A 26,481-nucleotide genomic window follows, 5' to 3' on the forward strand; every position below is an offset into this window, starting at 1 on the left:
TTTAATCATTTTCCCCATATTGCAGATAGAATAAAATTCAAAGAATACAAAGCAGCAAAATGATAAATTAATATTTAAGTTTTTATAGGCCACTAAAGTGTAGGCACAATACACATGTAATTTCCATATATTAAATAATTTAAATTTAAACCAGATGCAACTTAATTTACTTCTGATGATGCTATGAGTTAAAGGAGAATAAACCTGCTAATGTCTCAAGATGCTTCTTTGTTGACATAATGCTCATTAAAAAGTCCTACCACTCACGTAAAAAGCCTTCTAATTTAGGTTTAATCCGGGCCTAAAAAAACAAAACAATGCACATGAAGCTTGCAGTCAGGACAGGCTTGTAATTTGTGCCAATACCTCACTTCCATATGAGCTAGTTTCACAATCTCCTCCGTGTGTGCAATTCCATAATGCTAGACTCTCCACCAGAGATTCTGCCTGTCTTTATGCTTCTGTTTGGAGCCCACTGTAACAAAATATTATTCTAAAGTGCTGTTCGAGCAGTGAGACCTTAACAGGCAAAGTCCTGAGCCCATGGGATGCTCTATTACAGAATAAAGCATATTTCCTAATTGCATTCAGAAACTGAACTTTGACATAACAATGTGTGGGTATTAGACTCAAACAAACAATATGAAACAGCCATTTAAAGATTTTTTTAGAATTGTGTACACATGACTAAATTTGCATAGCTATACATAATTATATACCAGACGCCAGGTAGGCATCTAACTGACAGTTTGCATTCATCTACCAAATGCACATGAAATGACTCCAGATAACACGATACAGAAGAACTTGATATTCACAATCATATTTTTTAAGAGAGAAGCTGGAGAAATAAGGACATTTTCAGAAAGCTGGATTAACTTTCAGTCACCTATTTAAAATAAAGACCCATCTGCTCCAGACAGTTTTTCTAGAAGGGAACAAGCCTGGCTTTATGACTGGACTTTGATCAGGCAGACCTAACCTCATATAAAGAAGAGTCATCAGTACTGTGCAAAGGCTTAACAACATTAGAGATACATGGCCCCAAAAAATCAACACAGACAGTTTCTTTAACTTTTTAAAGTTCCTCTGCCTCTTAAAATCTGAACTGTTATACTATATTTGCTATAATATCCATGTGCCTTGTAAGTCATGGTTGTCTCAATTTCCACCTCCAACAAACATACACCCATAGAAGCATTCATGACAAAAAGTAAAAGATGAAAATTGTGTTCGATTGGGGAGGAGAGTGGAGGGAGAATTCCCCTTGAAATACACATGATATTATTGTCCGATTATTAATCATCTTGGAGAGCAGGATGTTTTAACTGCAACCCAATACTTTCATTATAATAATTATAATAAAGAAGAGAAAAGGACATGAACCAAATAGTTATACCCTCTCTTTCTGAAGGATCTTCCTGACAACTCAGGACATCTACTGTCTCATGTACTACTTGTCTCCATAGGATCATTTAGGTACAGTATGTGGGAACAGAGGTTTTCACCTTCTTGAAGCAACGACTAACTTTGTTAGATCACCTTCCACTAAGGATCTTTGGAAGGGACTAGTTTCCCCCACGGAAGGATGAATCCTTGAACAGACAGAACTTTAGTGGCATATTTTTTTATAATAACTGAACTCCATTTGGAGAAGCCAAACCTAGAGATTCTCATCCTCTGGAATAAGGCACAACCTAGTCTTTTTTAAGCCAACAGGCAGAGGACTAATCCTAAGTACCTGTAAAATACCTGGATGACATTACCTGCTGATTATGGAAATCTACCCTGCAGTCCTCAAATATACGTGTGTTGAAATTCCATTGAAAACCAATTTGATTGAAATTGTACAGACAAGGATCAGATGAAAACCAAAATGTGAGAGCACTGGAAAATTAATTCTTAAGTATTTCATCTTGCAGAGGAAAAATACTTGTTGGAGGTATCCAGGCTAGAAATTATCCAATCGGTGATTTGAACACAGCTGCCACAGCTTAATAGTTCCTTTGAGTTCTGTACAAGAAAGCTCTTGGGGAGTCCTTTTCAGGGAGGAGGACAGGTAGGCTAGAGGCTACTGCATCTATTTTTACAAAACAAAGGGGAATTGTCACACAGAATAAATTAAGTTGTTCATCATCTATCCCATCTTCAATGGCTGTCATTACGAAAGCTTCTGAGGAAGATGCAACCCCTCCCAAAAAAAACCCAAACCCTTCACAATATAGTTATGAAGGCTTAAAAGAGTCCAACTTTTCCCTTTTGTGTTGCCATTCTGATATCAAAATCAGTATGAAAGGGAGCATTTTTTTTTGTACCTGTCTGGAAAATGGTTTAAAAGTTCTCCCCCATGGTACGAGATGCCTTCCCTTCACAATTTGCTACAGAAATATTTTATTGATAGTAATTCATATCTTCACCAGTCTTGAGGAGTCTTAAGTAGTAACAGCTACTCTGATTTCTTCTTCAATACTTTCTATTTGGAACTCAGGTAATTCTCCTGCCATTTGATACAGAAGATCACTGTCACTACTTATATTTGGATACATGTAAGTTTTTCCTTTGTCTATTGTCTGCTGATTACTCTGTTGGACCTTTCTGATGTACCTTAATGCTAGAGTTATCTTCCAAGAGAAGAGCCACAGTGATAGAAACATCGTAAATGTCTAGACAGATGTGGGCTGGAAGGGATCTCTGCTAGACTGATTACATACTTAATCATCCCTTACTGCCTTTTTAAAGCAGGGCTTTTAAAATTGTCCTTTTCTGATATTACAGTAATTCAGGTAAACTCAACTGTTCTACTAGCCTTGTGCTGTTTACAGACATGGCACGTGCTAGCCTCAGCAAATGAGAGTGTCTCAGTGATTTTCACTGTTTCTAGACGCAAAAAGATACAGCACTGCCCTCTCTCCCAGCCAACCAAGACCTTGACAGAAGATGCCCTCAGGGCAAGCCAAGAAGAATGAACACAAGGACACTAATAGGAAAGCATCCTGCCTTGTTTGACCATATTTCTGACAGTACTGAAAAAGAGCAGAAGATGGGAGGATACATTCTGAAGGGTAAAACCACTTCCTCACTAAAGTTTCTTAGGGCAGACTCTGTGGAATCAGGCCCTGCAAGGTGAAGGGCTGACAGGAACACTGCACCAAACAAAGAGGAGCAAGCAAAAGTAGCTGTGGCATCCTCAGGCAGGCTACAGGCAGTTCACGCCAGTCTGGAGTGGGAAACAGCAACAAACCATGGAGATGTTCAAATTATTCTGTTCCTATTCTAGGAGCTACTCAAATATTAAGTACATAAGTGGTAAGAGTGTTGGAAACCAGGCGCAATTTCTTTGGGAGGAGGCTTACTGCAAATAAATATAAATGTGTGTTAATATGCAGCATATAGGAGCTCTAGTCATAGGCCAGGAATCCAATGCCCCAGCATTGTACAAACAGAGCAAAAAGATTGTCCCCGCCTCAAAGAACTTATGGCCCAAGTTTGAAACAAGAGGGAACAGATGGAAACAGATGAAAGGGAATCAAGACAGTATTTTTCAGAATAAGGCACACAAGCGGCCTATACATCATCTAGGGTTTTTGTTGGCATCACAGAAGAGTTTTAGGGAGCGGGATACTGAATGATAGCAAAGCAACTTTCTACTTGCAGGGCTACTTATGGGGAGCTTCTCCGAAGCAGGGGAGAATGCATACAAGTGCTTTCTTTGGAAGCTGAACTAGATGCCAGTTTCCACAGCCCACATCAGGCACAGATTGGGATCCTGATGGCTTGATACAGGATGAGAAGTGATAGGCTGCAGAGTGCATGAAAGCCCTTGAAAGTAAAGCAGCATAGCTTGAATGATGCAAAAAGATGTGATGCATACTGAACATTTTCTAGTCTTTTTATCTTCTTAGGTTCATCTGCATGAGGGAAAAAGGTAAGATGGCCCTAAGAAAAATTACCCAACCACTGAAATTGCTAAAAAGAATGTGTAAAAGCAGATACCAGCTTTCCTTCCAGTGGTAAGAAAGTATCTCTCTCTCTCTCTCTCTCTCTCTCTCGCTGTTTTTTGGTTTTGTTTCTTTGTTTGTTTGTTTGTTTTTTACAAGCGAGTCTGGTAATAAGTCTTTGCACAAACTTCTGGAAGGCTTTTCTAAAGAAAGCTATTGCCACAATGAAATACAAAACTATTTTCCTCGCTTTGCAAACTTGTTTTAAAAGAGGTACCAATTATAAGGACTAGTGGCCACTGCAATGACAGCCGGCCATATTATGTCACCTTCAGATACATAAGCAATGGCAACTTGTACTCTATTTGATCAATAAAATTTAACATCTTCCAGTCTGACAGAAACACTGCTATATGCACATCTTGATCTACCTGTCACCATATATGCCAACCTATGTTCACTGTTCTATATTCAGGCTGGACATAAGGAAGAATTTCTTTACTGTCTGAGCCCCCAAGGTCTGGAACAGCCTGCCACCGGAGGTGGTTCAAGCGCCCACATTGAACACCTTCAAGAGCAAACTGGATGCTTATCTTGCTAGGATCCTATGACCCCAGCTGACTTCCTGCCCTTTGGGCAGGGGGCTGGACTCGATGATCTTCCGAGGTCCCTTCCAGCCCTAATGTCTATGAAATCTATATTTACAATGTTTGCAGTACCATTATACTTTTTTTTTTTTTTTTTAATATGTGAAGTCTTTGGGGGAAGAAAACTAAATATGCCTCAAATTCAGAAGAATTAATTAGTTTTTTGTCTACCCATTTCAAGCCAAAGCGCCTGTTTAAGGTCAACGATCACAAGGGAATTAATCCAAGTTAAAATTTAAGGCAATTTGCTAGTAGTTAAAAAAAATTCAGGAAGCTTCAAAACGCTGCTCTCCTGTGTCCTAATTCTACACACAGCTTTGTGATGTTAAGTCTTTGTTTTTCTGTCCTGGTAACCAGATACCTCTCTATTAACAGAACAATTTTCACAGAAAATCAACTAAAGGGAGAACTCCATAAAAGAATATTTGACGGTGAAGTAATTTTTTTATATAGATGGATTCTCACTTAGAAGAACATATTTAAACCTGAGCTTATCAAAGTTTTCCAATACTCCATATGAGATCTTAATGCCAAATCAACTTATTTAGGTCTAAATTTCACTCAGTGTTTAAATGTAGCATAGCTCCTAAAAGGACTGAATAGCAATAAGAAGCATGAACAAAGCCATTAACAGCTAAAGCAAGTTAGACAGATATGGTGTCAGGATATTATAATTCACATCTCAGTTAGGAACAAACTTTTAAGTGTTTTCTATCTGATAGATTAGCATCAATCCATGCACTAACTCCACTTTGGTGGCGTAAACCTAGTCCAAACTTTTAAAAATGTCCCTCATGTATTCAGAGTTTATTTGGGCTCGGAATCAAAAGACAGTACCTAATACGCTCAGAATCTGTAAAGTCGAATATAAAGAGTCTGTCAAAAGAGTACCTATTTTTAATATTTAAGCTATCCAACGATTTTAAATCTCTGAAAAGACATCATCTTTTGCTCATGTGGCCCCAAATCCTGACAGCTTTCCATTTGTATTTGCATTTACACATTGTTAGTTCCACTGAAGTCTGTGTGTAAGAAGTTAAGCATAAACATATGGTCCTTAAAAACTGGGGCATTAATCTTCAGTAACTAAACAGGATCTACTATCTAAACAGCAATAAAGTTACCTTCATGGCAAGATGCACAGAAGTACATTGAAAATGCAAGAGAAAGCATGAAAGATATGAAGAGCTGCCAAGCTTTGGAAGAATACAAGACTTAAAAATTAGCCCATCTCAGACCACAGACTGTATACCAAAAATAGGATAATTCTGGTTTTAGATTACAATACTCCACAGAGCTACAAAAAAGAAAATAAGATCTATAATGCTTCATGATCTATGCCTTTTAGCAGCCACATTCTATCACCATTATTAATACACTCAAATGGCATTCTCCACTTAATATATTATTGACAATATTACTAGAATTATTTTAGTTACATAAATCTTACAACCTTTGTGCTGCCCTGTATTCCTCCTTAACTCCAGGGAGTCTTGCTTCAATAACCTAGTTGTAATACCTACTCGTTTGAAGATTTCTAATGTCTGACGAAGTAGGCTGTCGCCTACTTTCTGGATCAGTTGGTCTCTGGGGTGCCAACCTGCCCTGTCCTCTTATAGATTTCAGGGGGAAAAAATACATTTCAATGTAAATGTACAATTTGCTGTTCAGAAAGCATCCACTGGGCTCATAATGTATAGTGCCCAGAGTATCCTCAAAGGAATGACAGAGGAAATACTTTTAAAACATCACCATTAACATAGTGATATGAACAGGAAAAAAAGAGCTGAATCTCACCACTGCAAAATCAACCCAGGCAGCAGTCCCACTTTCCACCACAGTGGCACACGATAGCAATGAACAATCCAACATTTGTCCTGATTTAGCATTAGCTTAAGCGATCTGCATTTGAGTCAACTCCTCAAGCCCACCTTGCATGAGTGAGAACAGTAACAATGCAACACTCAAATGGCAGAATTAGCGTATTGTATTAGCGGCAGAGAACAGCTAAATCTCGACTGTATTCCTACCTCAAGCATGGGGGCAAGCTTCAACCCAGCCTCCTCTCCTCTTCTCTCCCCTCCCCAGGTGGGCCAGTTAGCTTAACTTTAAAGCACCATTTAAGTAGGAAATAAATGAATAAATAGACTGATAAACTGACAGATTCACACATCCATGCACTAGAGCCGAATTAGGAGCAATACTTACAGTATATCCCATTACACTGCAGTGAACACAAGTTCCCAGTTACAGGGTTTGTCTACACTACACTACAGAGCCTGTGCTGTTATAGCATACTGGCACAGCTGCACTGGCTACAATCCCTCAGGAAGGCACAGTGCATGCAAACAAGAAAAGGTTGGGTGGGTTTTGTTGTGGGGTTTTTTTTTTGTCAGTAGAGTTACCCTGCCTTCTGGAACAACACAACTAAGGTGGCAGAAGCCTTCTTGTCAGCACAAGTGCACTCACAGCAGGGATTGTGCCGACATAGCTCTACTGGCTAATGGGCTATGTCTGTCAAACAGCTTGTCAAATATCTGTAGCACAGACCTGGTCACAATACTTTGCAGAATAAAAGGGCTCCCCCATTGACCCCTACTTCAGAGATGGGCATAACCTATTGTGACTACCAGTCTCCTGCTGGTCCAGGAAATGGAAGTTTTAACTGAAATTACTAATAACTTTGACCACTAGGGTGAACCAGACTCATGCTCTGATTGTAGAAAGTTACATCCCAAGGAAAAAAAAAATCCTCAAAACTCTAAAGTGGTAAATTTTCCAGCCCTGTCAGTATGATATACCCATGTAATAGCTGCATATTCTGGCATTCTTGAAGTGAAACTTTCATTGCAGAACATGTACTGTGAGAAGATGCAAGCATTGTGGTGTCTACGATTTGACAGATTCTATTGAGATTAGGTTATTCATATCCTTTTTAAATACTAATTTTGGAAGTGAATATATTACTTGGCAAAATAACCTGAATGGAAAAAAAAAGTTTTAAAAAGCCAGGGTAAACCTATCTGCAATCACTTAGATTACATGCATTAGATATGCTGTTCAATGGGTTTAGTGGTTTATTAGGCTTAATTTTAAAAGTTCATTTGCTACAGCTTTCCTCTGTCATATTAGAAACCGGGTTGGAAAGTGGCAGAGGGGGGAGGAGGGGGATGACATATAGCATGTCATTTTCTAGGGCACAAAAGGACTAAGAGACAGCACCCCCAGTCTCTGAAACCAAACATTCCTCTGATTGATCTAGGTGCTCTTATGACAGACTCCAGAGGGAGAAGAATCGGGTCTCCTGATAAAGGAAGGTTGCCACAACACAGCCTTCCAAGAGGCCAGTGAACCATGAAAACTCATCTGTAGAGAACCTGACAGATCTCTCAAAACAAACTGAAAGCTGAACATGGTTTTTGTACAAGTCAATTCACAAATAGCAACTCCATGCTATTAAAAGCATATTCATAAAATTAACACAGAAAACTAGAGAAATGCTTTAAACAAAAACACTTGAATGCAACACTACCATCAACTCTTCAGCCTCAGCAGATACAGTATAAGCACATTGGCTACTCTGATTTATAGCTCAGACTGACAATGCCCAGGTCTTTCCTGCTTGAGTCTGAAACTAGATATTACAAATACAAATCTAAACTACTGCTGGAGTAAACAAATATTGTTGATAGAAGTACTTGCCATATGTAAATCCCTGATATATAATAAAACAAAGTCAGCCACATTAGCTGATGAACAGCCTATTAAAATGATCTCCTTTAGTTCTTTAACAAACAAAATACAGCCTGACTACATGCAGACAGTAACATTCAGTGTAGACTTAAAACATGTAAAAGAGGACCTTATTTTTAATTTTTCCAAAAGAGAGCGCTGTTTGGTATGCCAGTAGTTACCTTCTATGAAACCAAACAACAGAATCAGAGCTGCAAGACTTCAGTATATTAACCTGGCTACTTAACCTCCTGTTAAGGTATCATAATGCGAATATGGAACTAATTACATAGTACTCTTAACTAGAAATCTCAAAATTACTTACTTGAGGTTTTTTGGGGGTTTGTTTGTTTTTTTTACTAGAATGGGCTTCACTAATGTACATCTTCTAACGGACTACGCTAGACAATACAGGCCTTATTTTCACTACAGTTTATATCACTGCCAACTACCTAAAGTACACATTCTAGATTTCATACTGCGTTTTAAACCACCAACTAACAAAGGCACTAGAGGTTTGACAGAAGCAGTGTTCAATGTAAGGTTTACAGTCAGACCTTGGGGGAAAAAATGGTAACATTTTCCTTTTACCTTAAATGTTGTAACAACATGAAGTGGCCTATACTTAGCTTTGTTTATTTTGAGAGTGTTTTCTTTCCAGATTAAATTAACACCTGCAAAATAGGTTTACAGCTGCAACTCCACACATTTACCTCCACTGTGTTAAAAGTATAATACTGCTGGCATTTAAAAAAAAGCCTTTTTATTGATAATGCAAGACCTATAATACTTGGGCAGGCAGGTATACCCTCAGGACAGAGGAACAGTCCTAATAAAATTGAAGAATCCCTAACACAATGAAGGGGCACAAGCAGTTTGTTCCATCTAAAACAGGGAACTGCTTCAACACCAACAAAAAGAGACAAAGTGAAAATGCAGTTTGCAGATCAAGTCTACAGAACAGTCCCTTGGGAAACCTTGGAGACAAAAATAAGTTCTGAGGTACTTAATTCCCTTTGCTCAGAATAAAAACAGCAACAACAACAACAAAAAAAGATTTAGCTTTTCTGATAAACTGAAATCAAAATCCAGGAGAAAGATATTCTTAAGTCTCTTTCAGGATGAAAAGTCACTTAAATTTCTGGTATTTAGTTTTACTCTGATTAAGTTACTAGAAGGGTCTTTACCCTTAGTATAAGAACAAGCTATCATAAAAACTACTTAGGATATGCTGTCTTCTCCACAAGAACCACCACCTACCACTCCACGATCCCTTGTTGGGAGAGCGGGGGAATTAAGTGGAACTCAGACCAAAAAAAATGAAGTCTGTTGTTCACAGATACCAAGGTATAACATATTAAAAGAGAAGCCAAATTCAATGCAAAGATGTATCATGCAAGATTTAATGAATGAACCCCACATTTCTATTTTCCCCATGCTCCTGCCTATGTCCCTGCCGCCACTGGACTGGCATTCTAGCATTTTTAAGATTCCTGTGCAGCAGAACTCTAGTACACAGAATCAAGCAATTCTTCCACTTGCAGAGAACACAGTATGCCTGCCAGTTCACCTGGATCCTGGAAAAGTGGTATGTACAGGGAGCCAGGAACAGGTGTGATTTTCACTGCTGCAAATGCAGCTGGAGAACAGAACAAACAGGTAAATCTCAGCAACAGAAGAGGATTGTGTCTGTGCCTGGGTTATATTTTATATATGGCTGATCAGAAAAAAGCAGCAGAATTAAGGTGTTGAGGAATGATGATCCCCAGCAGAGCTGCTCTTTTTGCTACTCACTTTGGGACTGGAAGTGTTCCCTTTCCAAAAGTAAAGGATTTTTGTATGGATGTCTTTGAGAAGGGGAGGGACAGAAGTACTGGGATGTGCTTAATGCAGTTTGCTCATGTTTGTTAAGTTCAAAGGAATACCAATTTCTTTTGCACAATATTTCCAGGCTAAGTGTACATAAAACTTTCAGTAAACAGTTGCAGAGAAAAGCAAGTAAGTTTACAAGTCCTCTGGGTCACCAAAATCGCAAACAATGAATTTTGAGGAATCTGGAAGACTGAACAATGTCTGTAGTTAGGGCAAATCAGATCTCTCAGCCTGTGCTGTTATTCAGAACTAGACTTCAGCATGCCACAATGACCCTTAAGTCATAGAAAATGCAGACATTTAAAATTAGGGGCCAAAATGAATCCTGCCCTTATATGTCTCCTTGCATCTTTTTTTTCTGCCCTAGAGCTGGACTCCTGGATCTAGGAAATATTATGGAAAAGGCCAAGATTTCTGATGCATCATTTTCAGTTATGTACTTTAATACTATTAAGCTGAGGTTTAGCTTTATTGCTGTCAAAGTCTAATAAGGTTCTTCTAATAATCAATTTAAAAATTAATACCACAAAGTAAAAGCAATAATAAAACAGAAGTGATCTCTGTCTGACGGGATGCTTTTCCTTCCCTCCTCCCCCAACCCCGCAATCCTCTGAACATGTAGAACTGGAAGACAGGTTTGCCTGTAAAATTTCAACTTGCCACTTACCCCCTTTTACTTCTGTCAGACTCCCAATTTCTTTTTAAAGGGATTACTGTCCTCTCTGCGAACAGTTCAAGAATATGTCTAATAATTTGTATTATCTGGGTCCCTCTGTGCATCTGCAAGCATTAACTTTTGATACTGCCGTACTCGCTGATACTTTTTTAAAACTTCTTCAGAAACTCAGGTCTGACTCCGCACATCTTGACTTTAATGGGACTATCCTTGAGGAGGAAGTGAGCTGGGCCAAAAGCTACATTTGGCTATGAGGATAAGATCTGAATCAAGACATTTATTAAAAAATCTAATATTCAAGAGCTTCTCTCTTCTGAAAGCACTGTACTTAGAGATCCTTGTTATCATAGGCTCCAAAGTGACAGGAAAGGTAACAATAGCAAATGCTAGGGTAATTTCCTATTTAAATAGGACACTATCAAGGCAGACAGTTTCTAGTCCCACACTTAAAAACTATAACACTGGAAAATTAAAAAGAAAGAAAGAAAAAAAGAAAGGGTCACCAAGATTGAGAGGCCAAAGACATTCATTAAGACCACTTCCCAATAGCCACAGAGTAACTGATTACAAATATGTAATTAGCATCATCTACCTGAATTTGTAGCAGTAGATCCTGGCACCAGGATCTGACCCACTTCACGTTGTGGGAGTTGAAGGAGACCCAAGTTTAAGCAATATAGGCATGACTGAAACCCACACTATTAGCAAACCTTCAGAGCTAGCATGTCAGTAGGTGGGCAAGGTCATCCAATTCAGTTAGGTTATTGCTTCCACCTGTACCATGCATGAACTGGTAAAACACTTGGGAAAAAGGAGTTTGAAATGGTTACCATACTGTTTCAGCCACTAAGATTTTTTTTCCCCCTAGGTGGTCTTGAGTGACAGCAGCTACATGGAGGAAGAAGTTTCTACTTATGACTTTACTCTTCCTGGAGAGTTGTGCTACACACTTCATATTCTGCTTATTTCTCTGCTATAAAAATATTTTGGATGAAAAATGTTATTCAGTTGACTTTCAACACCTAAAATTTAAAACTGAATACTTCTTACCAGAACTTGCTTTAAGTTTGGTTTGGGTCCTTTAAAACTATCATTATGGCTAGGATTTTTTCAGTATGCCCCCCACCTCCACATTCTGTACACAGACTAGCTCCCTTAGCAAAGGGGATCAGTTGAAAATAATATTAGTTTCCTTAATGCTAGGGCACCAAGGCATATTTATCTGTGTAAAAAATACTAGCATGTATAAATTAAGACAGAGTTTTTGAAATGCATACAGGAGTTTTAAAAGTTTATTACTTCATTATTATAGAACTGCCAAATTGCTATTAGAGTAACAAGGAGAAATGTAATTGCTCTCTCAGAAATATGTAAATTATACAAACTCAAATAAATACTTCCACCTGGTTTAGACCATCAATCCTAGCTTCTCCATTCCCGTTGGCTTCTTTTGGATGCTCTTTTCAGCCACTCTAAGGCTGATGAACGACAGCTGTTTTTATATTTTAAAAGTAATTTGCATTTACATTGTCTTCTATCCCATTACTACTAAAAATTCTCAATTGTACTTCTCTGACCATGAATCCAAGGCTGCACAGAACGGAGACTGAACAAGAAAGAATAGGAAAAACGAGAGCGATGAAGTTCATATCTTCCCTGCTTTGCAGCACTCCTAGGTTTTTCTCGTTTTGAGTTCTGTGACATTCTTGCCCTCCCTGTGCCTCCTCTACTCAAATAATAGAGGAGACAGATCAGGACTAATGAAGGTGCCCAAAAACAAGAGATAAGCAGCAGAGTAGCCAAAGGTTTTTAAATTAATCTTTGTTACCAATATAAAGTCAAATTATACATAGAACTGGAAGTCTTAAAAGCAGCAATTCCAATTCCTCTCCTCCTTTCCTTTACCATATAAAGTAGTAAATCTTTAAATGTTCAGAACTTACCAATAGTTGAGAATGTTTTCCGTTAGTAAAGATAAATGCCACGATGTGTCACGGTAGAATAATACATGTTTTAATGAACAGAGGAATATCGTTCCTGGTAATAAGCTTTGAAATGTTCATCAAACGTCCTGTATTTGGGAGGGAGAGAAGAAAAAAAAAAATCTTAACTCTAGCTTGAAATTGCACATCATGTACTGTAACTTCTACACGTCTCCAAACAATTAGAAAAAACAAAGCCTGTAAATTGCCTGGTAAGTAAAATGCAATTATGTTTGTTTAAGGATAGCCCACTAAAAGATTACACAAAAATCAAACCAATGATTGTTAAATCATTTAAAACACTATTATATTTACCATTTTATGCAGAGGACTATTTCTGGACAGTTACATAAAAGCCTAAAAGGGTCTAAAATTATGGGCATGGAATATATACTTTAGCTATTTGTTAAGTTAGTGAGCAATTTTAAAAGTACTAATTCCAGACTTAATTGACTAATGACAGGATTAAATAGAAATGGCCAGCAGAAGTCACTGTAAAACAAATACTGAACTCAAGCCTCCTAAATCTTTTTGACACAGGAACTGAATCTTTACAATAATAAACAGCATCCCCGTGGCTTCCCCAACAAGATACAAAAGAATATCTATGCTACATATAGATGCTGTCTTCCCAGAGTTTAAAATGCTGCTAAAGAAAAGTTTGTCTCTACTATAGCAATAAAATACACTAGTTAAAATAATGATCAGACAAACCAAAACAAAATGAAAAAAAAACAAGTCTACAGCATAAACAGCTGTGTTTTCATCAGCCTGGCGGGAGCAGGAAGCAGAGAAAGAGGGGGTGCCAGTATACAACATGCTCCCAACATAAGAAAAAGTCAATTTAAAATAAAAACCTTATGTACTTAATTCAGTGCAACTGCAATGCAACAGCAATGCAACACACCTCAGTAAGCTTAATTAACATTAGCTTAATCTCGCATCACTTGTGTGAGATAGATAAATACTCCATTTTAGAGATAATTAAAATAAAGTGACAGAAAGCTTAAAGTGACTTGTCCAATTCTGCAGGAGGCCTGGGCTCAATTCCCAGATCTACCGAACCCCAATCTGTAACACCACCCTATCTTCAAGTTAGACCAAATTATAAATCAGAGGAATATTGCTATATGAAGGTACTAAAAGAAAACGTAGCTTGCTGTTGAGAAAATTTGAGGAAGAAATAATAAGGATATAAAAGAAGGTACAATAAAACACCTTACAAAGATTTAGAAGTATTTTTACACAATGCAAAATTGGGGGGGGGGGGGGTACATTACCAGAAACTCCATATTCCACTCAAGAACACTGCTGATGCATTGGAAAGCATTCTCCCTCACATCCCAGTAAATAAATCAATTTGTATGACATCAGGAGCTCCTAGGCCATCTCTACCTTTCAACTTCAAAGCAATGAGTGTGGGATACAATGTAGAACAATTCCCCCCACCCCTGGATTTTCTCCTCATTCTTTCATTCTGCATTGCCTTTGTACTTCACTTCTCATCCATTTCCCATAGGGTTTTTTTTATCATTGCCCATTTCTTTCCTCTCTCATCAGCTTCTTCCCCCTCTGCCCCCACCCATTGTGCCATAGGAACATTGCTCATGAAGCTCACAAACTTCCAGATCCCTGCTCCCCCATCCATGCACGTAGCACTAACAAAACAGATCCAGCACTTCTCACACAGCTTGGCTTGCGGCACAGAGAAAAAGCCGGAACTGACAAGTAAAGCATCTGACAAGTAGGATACCTTATAGGATGCTTGAGGTCCAGTGATGTCCAAAAAGGGTTAGACTTGAAAACCAGATACTCTTGGAGTTATGCAGCTAGGATAAAATCAGGGCTTGAAAAAAAAATCCAACTGCCTGTGGCAAACAAGAAGCTTATCTAAGCAAGTGCCATTAACTTTGGCAAGATCTAAGCATCCATTTAAAAGAAAATCATGTTTCTAGTTCTTTGAGTGGCACAGACTGCATAACTTTCCAAACACAAGGCATGCTTATCAAACAGCCACGAGCCAGAGACCAACATGAAGGAAGCTGCAAGAAGCAGGGCAAAGACCAGCAGGCACATCTCACTGGGTTTTTTCCCCTGAAGAGTGAGATTTCCTCAATTTTCTTAATTGCTCCCGGCTATTTAGTTTGCACGATAGCTGTGGGATGTTCAATAAAGTTCCCAGGACTAATTTGTAAAAGAGAAGGAGAGAACTCATTTCTTTCTCCTGTTAAGTGAAAAACAGAAGTATGGTGTTGAAAAAAATTCTGCAGAAGCAGGAGAAGGAATGAGACAAAATATGAAAGAGAAGGTAAAGGACTTCTAGCTTTTCTTAGTTAAGTGACGCAAGGATAAACAGACGAAAAAGGAAAACACTAAACAATGTGGAACAATAAACAGACCATGAGAGATTTTGCTGCTCTGGGCACAATCAAATTTTATTTTTGTACTTTCTGGCAGAGATGCTCAGCACCACAGAGAGGCATCTTCTGCTTTTCTGTTCAAATGTAACAGCAAATGATGAGAAAGTAAAGAGGAATAAAGCTCTTGATGATATGGTATAACAAAAGCAAGCAAACAATTTTTTCAAGTTGTTAAAGGCTGTCCCCATAACTGTTTTGTTCTTCAAACCCCGGAGGGATGCGGCAGAACATCAGTCCTCAGGTATTTTTCATTCTGACTATCTACATCTGTCCTCAGGTTAGCTGATTTCAGGTAAGGCTTAATAAGTTCCTGATAGCTACACAGCCTGTTCAACTTCATGCTCCAGGGCATCATTTGACTACCTGGGTCAGGAAGATGTTTCTTCCTATGGTACAGAACTGCACAGGTCAGGTTCTGCACCTTCTTCTCAAGCAGCTGACATCAAGTGCTATCAGAGACTAGCTAACACACTGAAAGAACCAAATGTCTGTCTGGTACATTTTTGTAACAAGTTAAGCAACGCAAGATGAAGAGAATACTGGATAAGATTAAATAAATGTTTTAGTTCCAAAGGACTTTTGTAGTAACGTGATAAAAAGAAAAAACTTTGAAAGGTAAATGGGCATGTGGATAAGTATTCTTAATTATAAACATATTCCGTAGCAAACTGAACAGGGCTTCCCATACTAAGTACAGTTGGTAGCTAAGTTTCTGGCATGTATACCCTGCCATTCTAGTTACTAAGTATACTTCAAGCCATACACATGCACTTACTGACTGGTGTAAAATATTTTACACTCCTCTGATAACCTTTCCCTAAGAATTCCCACACTCATCTCATTTGATATACAACTGAATTTTAGAAAGTCATCCTAGAGATCTGTTGACTATTCGAATTAGTCAACCAAAAAGTGTAAATTAATAAGAGGTACAATTAAACAGACTAAAACCCCAATAATAGGGGTGGAGTAAAGAAGCATGCATCAGCAAAGCTCCTGAAATCTAAGGGAAACGTCAAGTTCCAGCTCTCATCCTGCAAGCAGTCATTACTTTTCTACTAGGTACCACACCTGTCTATAGAGGTACTGTCCAGTTCTGCGTATGCAGACATACAGGTAATCCAACTTTAAACATGAAGCAGAACACTTCCATCTAACTAGAATTACTGTCAACAAGCTTGTCCAGTCTAAAAAAAATGTATTATTATTAAAAATCTATGCTTCAATGATTAAGGAAACAACTACAAATAAATTACAGCAACTGATAGAGGAAAATAACCGTTGCAAACAATTTCAAAGGTGATGATACAATTCTCATAATGAAATCCACCATGTTGCTTGATAAAACACACCTAGCACTCGAGGCACTTGCATTTATAAAGAAAATGCATGCTTAGCACCAATATGAGACTTGATCAATAGATCCAGAAGTATTTGAGAGACACAAGCAAGCATGAGCATGCCCATTTTACAGACAGGAAAACAAATAAAGAAAAATTACACACAGAGTCTACAGCAGAGGTGGGGATTGAACCCAGTTCCTCAATTCCCACTGGACAGCTATGCATATCCAGACATGTTAAGGCAAGATCAGAGAAGTAGCTAAATACCTTGGCTGTGGGAGTCCGGATTCCCCCCACCCAGTCTCTAAAGGACACCAGAGGCAATTAATAGATTCTCCAGACCCTTTCAGAGGATGTAGAATAAAGCTGAGATCACAGGGGTATCTATTTAAAGGAGCTTGTATTATAAACAAATCCTCCATATCCCCTCAAAAACAAACAAGCAAACAAAGGTCCCAAAGCTTCATGAGTTCTTTAACACTTGTGATATGTCAATGCCGTTACCCCTTAACAGAATGGCACAAAAGCTGCCACGGGTATCATTAAATAACGTGTTTGACATTGTAACTCTCAGAAAAAATAATCTGTCCCACAGTTTGTTTGGTCTTTGTTATTCTGTCCTTCTATGACCCCTCCAATCTACAGATAACCTCACACTGCAATTTCTTTCGTCATTAATGAACTGTAAGATACTTAAGTGTTCAAAGCACGTGTAAACACAAAGCCTTTAAGGTAGGCTGGTAGAAAACTGACAGCAAAATATAAACATTTTATTAAATCTTTGGTGCCGAGTGCGAGAATTTTTGGTGAAGTGTTCCTTGCTAGTAATGAGCGCACACTGCTGGCTTAAGGGAATTATAATGAGCGTAAGGACTAGCCATTAAAGCTGTTCGTAGGCTTGAACACCTCAAAGAGACCCCTCTTTAGCCCATTAAACCAAACATACCAGGGCAAGACAAACTTGTGCAAGTGCTTTCTTCCAGCTCAGGAGTCTAGAAAGCATCATAGGATGCTCCAGGACAGCCGTCAAAACAAGCATAAACAATCAGAAAGAACAGAGCTAAACTGATCTCAGTGGTGGCAGATAGAGCAAGGAGCAATGGGCTCATGTTACAGCAAGGAAGTTTAAGTTAGATATTAGGAAAATCTCTTTCACTAGGAGGGCAGTAAAGCACTGGAACAGGTTACCCAGACAGGTGGTAGAGTCTCCATCCTTGGAGGTTTTTAAGACCTGGCTAGACAAAGCCTTGTCTGGGATGATGTAGTTGGGGCTGGTCCTGCTTGGAGCAGGGGGCTGGACTAGATGTGACCTCCTGAGGTCCCTTCCCACCCTCATTTTCTATGATTTTAAATCTGAGGTTGAGCTGTCACATGAAATAATCCTGATCTGGAAACCAAATGCTGGATTGGATGGTTATCTGTTGCTAGGAGGACAGGAAACTTTGTTAAAAACATTAAGCCTACCTAGATCATAGATGAAAATGGGGGGCACCTTGAGAAACCACATCTGGAAATGGAAGGCAGGCAGTTTCATTTTAAATTATACCTAATCCCACATCAACACAACATGGTACCAGAGCAAGAACAAACATATGAACTGCAATAACTGATCTCTCAGGCTCAAGACCTTTTTTCACCCCCGGGGAGATGGAAGCTTGCCAACTAGTTTTCCTCAAAGCTCCTCCAGTTGTTACAGGAAAGGGGGGGAAAAAACCCAACCAAACAAAAACAAAACAAAAAAACCCCTACTTGCAAAGAATATATGCACTGCTATACAACTGTCCCAGAAAAAAAACAGACCACAGGGAGAAAATGGCCCTTTTCTTTAGTCTCTAAGAATCTTGTGTACCAGTACTATTTTCAACGGTGTACACTAAGAGCCTAAGAAAAACAACATCACGGGGCTTTTTAAACATATGAAAAATGTATTTTTACTCTAGCACAAAAATTACTACAGATTTAAATCTATTTTGTGCATGGCACATACTATAAAAATATGATATTTCATTTCCATGACTTATATGAAAGTTAACATACAGTAAGTGAAACTAACTGGCATTTAAAAAGATGTCACTTAAGTAGAACAGGTTGTCATATGAGGAAATGCTATCAAAGAACAAAACAAAACAAAAAGTGTACGGTTTCCCATTTTAACAGCAATTATCCTATTAGTCTAGCAGACCAGATCACAGTTTTCAGGAACAAGCGTATGAGAGTTCTGGTAAATACAAATCTAAATATTGTTTTGTAGTTCCCAGCCTGGCCCATGGGGCAATCTTCTCTATCGTTTTTTCTGCTAGGTCCCAAATACACCTCAAAGCAATAATTCTTCACCACATGTCGAAAATATTGTGACTAATAATATACTCCACCCAATCTTTCCATCACTAAAAGGATTTCAAAATAAAAAACTTGACAAATGGTGCTTGAATTCAAAGAAGTAGGTAAAGCCAAATTTTAGCTACTGTAACAGGACTGGCTATAAAAAAAAGTTACTGCATTTTCTATATCATCCTAAATATTACTGCAAGAGTTAAAGCACAGAATAGTCCAGCAAAATTATGTGGAACAGCAGGAAAGCTGTTCAGTAGTTGCAAACTTCTTTCATAAAATGACATCCCCATTTTTTGTATTTTTTTTTACTGTTCTTAAATTACCCTGTTTGGACTGTTGTTGAAAGGACATCTTCCCCCCTTTCCGCCTCCCCCCCACAATAAAGAATGAAAAAAACAGGTTTTTCCTCTTTTTGAAGAGAATCCCTTTCAGGCAGGTAATACATCAGAAACAGAGATGAACGAGGCACAGACCAAATGTGAACTTGCAATAAATATTTTGTGGAAAACAAGAACCAGGAGCTAAATTATTGCTGCAATGACTAAGCGTTGCAAACGATACGAGCCATTCAATTAAAATCCATATAAGAACTTTGGTACAGGTGTCTGCAGTAGCACTGTTTGCAAAACACATTTCCTAATTAGCATACCCTTAAACAATGCTGATAATAATCTTGTCCCTGTAATCCATGCCAAATGAATCATTAAGACTGTAAAATTAAAAAAAAATAAATAAAAAAGCAAGAGGAAATTCATTAAAAATCCCTCTTAAACTCTCCTTTGTTTATATTTTTCTTGTCAGGTGTTAAAAAATATAGCTTTCTACATACTGGCTTTCTCCAAAGCATTCAGTTCTCTGATGCAGCGTGCACAAAGTATCGATGTTTTTTTTTTCCCTCTTTCCTCGTTTAAAAGAGGGAGAAATCCTCCCACTATTACAGTTAAAAAAATCTGCTCCATTCTCTATTTGTCATCTGGGATTGAGTTATCAGACGCTACTTGTATTACTTCGGAAAACTGACATGTCTATTTACAGAGACACAAAGGCAATCCAGCCCTGCCACCCCTCACTTCCCCAGCACCTCCCTGACCCCTCTCTAATCCCCCCCCACCCAATTGCACTTTTTTTTTTAGATAGGGGGAGGCAGTTTGCCTGGAGGGAAAAAACCATATCCAGTCACTTTTGCACTTGTTACAAACACCACCCCCTCCCCAGAATAAAATAATACCACCCTCCAAAGAAAAGCAGCCATGTTATCTTATTTTTAATGGGGGGAGACAGCTCATCTGGAAGGGCAAGAACAATTCCCAGGCACTTTTGCACCAACCACCCCCCTCCAGGAGCCAGGTTATTTTTTTTAATAGGTGTTGGGGGGAAGGAAGAAAGGAAGGAAAGCAGCTCACCTGGAGGGGGGAAAAAACCAATTTCCAGTCACTTTGCACTTGTCACAAACAGTATAAAATAAAAAAATAAAAAAAACCACCCTCCCAATCAAAAGGAGACGGTCATTTATTTATTTATATGTTGAATGGAAACGGCTTGGGCAGAGAAGCAGCCCACCTGGAGGGCAAAGCACAGTTTCTCATGACTTTTCTATGGGAGGTGCCAAAGAAACCCACCTTGCCAATAAAAACGGGGCCGGGTTCTTCATTTATTTATTAATTTTTTTTTTTCCTTTAAACAGGAAGGGAAAGCGGCTCACCTGCTAAAATTTACCCAGGTGACAAACACCCCCCCAAGTCGAAAATTAAAAGACACCCTCCGGATGGAAAGGAGCCGGGTTATTTTTCATGGGGAAAGGGGGGAAGGGCAAGCACTCACCTGCACCAGACCAGACCAGACCAGACCACACCGCTCCCTGACTTTATACTGGGGCGAAGGGGGGTTACAAGTGCAAAATTAAACCAGTCTCCACATTAAAAAGGGGCGGGTTTTTAATGGGAAGGGGGCAAGCCTGGAGACCAGACCGCTCCCTGACTTTTACACCGGGAGGGGAAGGGGGGTTACAAGTGCAAAATTAAACCAGTCTCCAAATTAAAAAGGGGCAGGTTTTGGTTGGTTTTTTTTATGACTTTTATACAGGGGGGGTTGTTACCAGTGCAAAATAACCGCCCCCCCCCGTCCAAATGGGAGGGAAAGGGTGACATTTTGGGGGCGGCGGGGCTAGGGAAGGACCCTCGCCGGGCAGTCGCCCCCCGCCCCCCTCAACACGCAGGGGCTATTCCTGAGGGGAAAGGGGGGGGGGGGGCAGCTCCAGGAGACTTTTATGAGGGGGGGGTGAAACAAGTGTCAAATAAAATAAGTGGGTTGTTCTCCTCCGGGGGGGTGTGAGGCGATGGGGGGGGACGGGGGGGCGCCCCGGGCACTGGTCCCCTCAGGCTGGGAAAATGGAGGCGCGGCCGGGCGGGCGTTGGACAATGCCCGGCGGGGGGCCGGGAAGGGGCAGCCCTTACCTCGGGGTGCGGGTCCGGGCGCGGCGCTCCGCTCCCGGCTGTTGACGCAGCAGAAATTACCAGCTGGAAAATTCCCCTTTCGGAGGTTCCCGGGGGGAGGCAGGCGGAGGAGGAGGTGGAGGAGGAGGAGGACGGAGGGAGGGAGGGAGAGAGCGGGCGGGGTGGGTGGGGGTTAAACCCTGCCCCTCGCCGAGCCGCGCGCGCCCCCCGCCGTGCCCGCCCGCCGGCCGGCCAGCCGCTCGCTCCCTCGCTACCTGCGCCCGCGCGCGGACGGGCCGGAGCCGCGGGGAGGGGGGGAGGAGAGGGGGGGAGGGGGCGCGCTCCCCGATCCCCCCGCCGGGAGGGGGGGGCGCGCTGTGGCGGGCGGCGGGGGCGGGGCCGGGCGGCGCGTGCGAGGGGGAGGCCGCTCATTGGGCGGCGCCGGGCTCGGGCCTCCGCAAGCCCCGCCCCTCGCTCTGCCGGCTCCGCCCCTCGCCCCTCGCTTGCGCCAGGGGAGCGGGGGCCGCGGGGCCACGGCCGGACACCGGAAGTGAGGGGCGGCGCGGGGCATGCCGGGAAGAGTCCTCCTCGGCCGCGGCCTGGGCCTGGGCCTCGCCCCCGCGCCTCCGGCCTCTCGCCTGTGGGCACGTGTGTGTACACACGTGTCTGTGCATGGGTGTACAGGTGTGTACATGTCTGTACGCATGTGTGTAGGGTTAGGTGCACGTGTGCGTGGGTGTACAGGTGGGTACAGTATGCACATGTATGCGTGTACATGGTATACGTGTGTATATGTCTGTACGTGGGTGTACATGTGTTGGAACACGTGTGTACGTGGGTGTGTGCACATGTACACGTGGGTGCACGGGTGTGTGCGCACGTGTGAACTCTGCCCGGCGAAGGGCGCTTGTGCCCGAAAGCTTGCAAAGAACTTTTCCCCAACTATTTAGTTTGGGCTAATAAAAGAGATCGCATCTGCCCAAAGATGCCTGTGTATGTACACGCGTGTGCATGTACGTGTACATTTATGCGTGTAGAGGCATGTTTACGTACAGCTGTGCATATACGTGCACACGTGTATCTACTTTCGGTGCTCTACGAGGCTCAAATCTCCCCCGGCTTGACTTCGCGCTCACCAGGACGCTGAGGACTCCCTGCCCCGCGGGGCCGGCCCACCCTTTCGGGCTCCCCCGTGGCCCCAGCTTGGCGCGGCGCCACGCGGCCGTCCCCACAACCCTGCCCACAGGTGCATCTGCCTCCTAGGAGAAAGAAAGAGAGCACTTCCCCTCCGCGCGCGCCCGCCTGCGCTTTCTCCCCACGCCGCAGCCACGGCCACTTCCAGTTCCCTTTTGCCGAAACGAGGCAGCCCACGCGGGCCTCCACCTGCAGCGGGGGGAGCGGGAAATCCAAGAGGCTGCGTGCAGAGCTCGCTGCCCGGCTGCAGATACGCGGGGGGAAGAGAGTCCTCTCCGGACGTGGGTGCACCCCGGCAGCGCTTCCCTGACAAAAAACACTGAGCGAGCCCCAGCTTTGGTGGGGTCGCACGGGGGCAGCTGTGGCCTAACGGCTGAGACGGCGGCTGCAAGTCAGGAGGACTGAGCGCTGTCCCAGCCTGCGGTGCAGTGAAATGGAGGTAGCAAAAAGTGGGGTGGCTCGACAGCTGCAGGTGGAAAACACTACGTAGAAGGCAAAGCGTAGCTATCGGAAGGCAGGGGAGAGCTGCACCGTTGCGGGCTAAAATCAGAGACGTCTAAGCATCATAAGCATTGGCAAACCAAGGGCTTATTTTGTCAGAAGCTGTGAAGGGACTGCAGGAGAAGGCAGACATTCCTCCTTTGAATGTGACCCCCAAAGCTCCAGAAGAAACTGCCGTACATATCAAGGGAGTGAGATAACAGGACAGGAACAGGTCTGGAGGAAGGAAGAAGTAACCTTGCTCATGAGTCAGCTGTGCAGGCAAAGAGAATGAGTTTCTGATCTGTTTGTACAGTTGTAAAAAGCATGATTTCAGCCAGAAGTTTTAAGATAAGATTTTTAAAGTGTTTGAGTGCTTGCAATTTATTGCCATTGAGTGCATGCATTTGTTGGGCCACTTTGGGCACACAAAGTGGGTAATTATGCATGCAAATAACTGGAACTGGCTATTTATTTGCATAGTTATCTGGCTCTGTGTGTAACAGTATTTGCTCAGATAATTGTATACCTAAACCCTGGAAATCTGCTCCATAGTTCCTTTTCCTCAAAACGTGTTATGATGAAGATAACCTGTTCTGATGGAGTATTCTTCCAGGGTGTCAAACTTAGCAACCCGTGTTGCACTGAAGTCGGCCAAGTCATGCTGGGGCTAGCTTTCACTTCCACATGCAAGTCCCTTTCTGAAAGGCTTGGGTGAGCTTCTCATATGCTGTAAAGCAAAATCTACAGTTGCTATTTTTCAGGGTCACATTTTGGGATAGACAAGCAGGTGTGCTCACCTGTCTTTCTTCCCCACTCCTCTCACCCTCTGCTCCCAAAAAAAACTCCCACACCTCTATTTTAGAAAATAAATTATTACAACTGGTTAATAAAAATGAAATATCTTTCAACTCCAGTAGATTTCGGAACTACCTTTTTATTGCTAAAGGAATTTGTCTTATACCCGTCTAGAAAAAATCCCATTAAAATACAAATGAGTAGACTGTATTAGTTGCATATTTATGCAACAAAGGGCACCGTTTGTTTAGGAAACACAACATTAGAAGCCATGGGCCTGATTTTTGGGCTGCTTTGTTTTGTACACACAATTTTGCATGCGCCCAGCAATCGAAAGGATTTTAATGCGCAAAAAAATGCCTTATCTACATTAAATGATCATGTGCACTTTGCACGTGGAAATATTCCCATGTGCCCATGCAGGTGTTAGACTCTTTTAGCTGTGCATGCAGCAGTTGTGTGCTTCACATCTGAATTGGAGGCTCTAAAATCACACGTGCAGGAGTGATAGTAGGTTAGGGATGCACTGAAATTTGGGCCATATAAATATAGATGGGTCTATTTGTAACAACGTTGTGTTTTCCCAGGTTCTCCTGATTCTGGCTGCATACGCTCCTATCCTTCCTGGGCACTCTCTTCCCAATTTCCAGCAAGAACTTCCAATCATCCCAGCACTCCTTTGATTGCAGAAGGGTATTCCCTAGCTCTGCATCGACCCAGAATTTCTTCCTCATGCCTTTGTTGGGAAAAAAACTATTTATTTGGTTAGTTGTGTGTGTCAGGCTGGACTCACTCCCCCATGAACAGCAGCAGCTGCAGTCTGGCCACTGCCCTGGGGACTGCTTTCCAAAGGGGGGGTGGGGAAGGGTGGATAGAGCCTGAGTTTCCTAAAGCTGTTCAGCACAAAGGGTTTGAGAAGAGCTGGAAGGTTTTAATATCCTTTAGCCTGTGGTTTGCTGTCCCCACCCAGCTTTGCTTTTCGTTATTAGACGTTTGGATTGGATTTTAGGTTAGCATACAATTATACGGTCTATCCCCAGGAGAGGGGAGGCTGTTCCTCAGAAAGAAAGAAAGAACTGATGGTGGGAAAAGAGGAGAGGAGGAGAGAAGAAGCCTGGAAAGGAAGTATGGTGTGGTCATGAGGTATTTGGTGAATAAACTGGAAGTGTGAAATAGAGGTTAACAGCATCATGATGGACCATTGCTGATAGATGTCAGGGATGAAAGAGCATGTGTTTTGAGAATGAATCTTAATCTTTTCTACACTGCTCTTCGCAAGCCTGCCAAATCACAAAACTCATCATTCCAGGCCGTCATGCCTGGGGTGGTTAGGGCTTCCTCCTCTGCCGCGTGAGTTTGTAGCCATGGGCAAGCACATAAAAGTCACGTGCTTTTAGGATGCGCGCTCCGGAGACCTTGGAATTGCTCCATTCCATATCCTTCTTTCTCGTGGTGAAGAATATGTGAACATCAACATTCATACACGTGTACATGCTCGCTTTGAATGTGCTGCCTTGAAAACAGCATGTGCAAACACTGAGCGTCTAGGCGCAAACCTTGCGTGCGCGCATCAGACGCTGACTTGCTCGTGTGTTCTCAAATTCTGGAAAGCAGGGTTATGCATGTTCGTGTGCGTATATCTTGTTTTGTTATGGAGCACATTTTTTTAACTGTAACTATTAACTCTTACCAGTACAACCCTGCTGAGAGGCAGGCCAGAATCATCCCATGCTCTACAGCTGGGGGCCTGGGGTACATGGGCGTTGTCATTTGTCCACATTCACACAATGATTCAGTTGGAGAACTGAGAAATTCTTAAGCATCCCTCCCTGCAGTCCTGTGATCAGCTCCAGACCATCTGTCTGTCTGTCTGTCTGTCTGTCTACCATATAAATAAGTCAGAGTAGGCCTTATATGCAATATGTGCAAAGTAATTTCTTGCATCTGCTTGTAATTCTGCTCCGTGCAGACGCATGCTGTACCAGCAGTCAAGATAAAAACCCAACAGGCTGAATTACTCTCTTCTTTCTCCCATATATGATTTGTACCTTAACATAGATGTGCAAAACTAAACAGTTGGAATTCAATCTGACAAACTTTTACATGCAAGGATCCTCCCTCTAGTACTCAAGAGGCCAGGCTTACGGGGTTTTTTGCACGCTCAAAAAGTCAGTCTTCAAATGAGCCCTCAAAGCCCGTTCGTGTCCAGAGCAGGAAGAGAGCCATTTTCCTGGGATCCAAACCTACACAACATGGCAGTTCCGGCTGCACAAAAAAAAAGTCTCAGGACTGTCACCTTCTTCAACCAAGCTCACGCCAAACCGCTATCTAGCAGAAGGGTTAAGGGATCCACATTCCTGTCCATATTACAGTGGATCAAAGGTCATCTGGTTTCTTTATCAGGGGACCGTGAAGGAAAAAAGGGAGGTGATGTGCCGCCCTGACCAGGTCATGTTAGGAGTAAACCACATTTAAACTGAGCTAATGAAAAAGTATTTGTCTGTCTCTCTCTCACACACTCCCAGCTTGTGCTTGGCGAGTTAGAATTCCTTCTCTAGTGGGAGTGAACATGTCAATTGTATTTTTTTCCATGATGTGTAAGGAGGCATTCACTCCGTTGTGGGAGTAAGCAC

General features: G+C 41.7%; 1 protein-coding gene across 6 annotated transcripts in view; it reads right to left on the bottom strand.

Annotated features, from left to right (window-relative positions):
* Positions 1-21,706, bottom strand: part of ZBTB46 (zinc finger and BTB domain containing 46) — an 80,917-nt gene extending 59,211 nt beyond the window's left edge. The window contains exons 1-2 of one of the 6 annotated variants that reach the window (XM_059713169.1): positions 21,398-21,689; positions 12,809-12,936 (exon numbers count right to left, since the gene is read on the bottom strand). The gene's annotated coding sequence lies outside the window, so the exon portion shown is untranslated. Of the gene's footprint in view, positions 1-12,808; positions 12,937-19,773; positions 19,934-20,347; positions 20,453-20,765; positions 21,082-21,397 lie in introns of those variants that run through there. The other 5 variants (XM_059713170.1, XM_059713168.1, XM_019495223.2 and 2 more) reach the window with 5 other exon arrangements.
* Between the last annotated feature and the right edge of the window lie 4,775 nt (positions 21,707-26,481).

The sequence above is a fragment of the Alligator mississippiensis genome, chromosome 9 (assembly GCF_030867095.1).
Source record: "Alligator mississippiensis isolate rAllMis1 chromosome 9, rAllMis1, whole genome shotgun sequence".
Lineage (NCBI taxonomy): Eukaryota > Metazoa > Chordata > Crocodylia > Alligatoridae > Alligator > Alligator mississippiensis.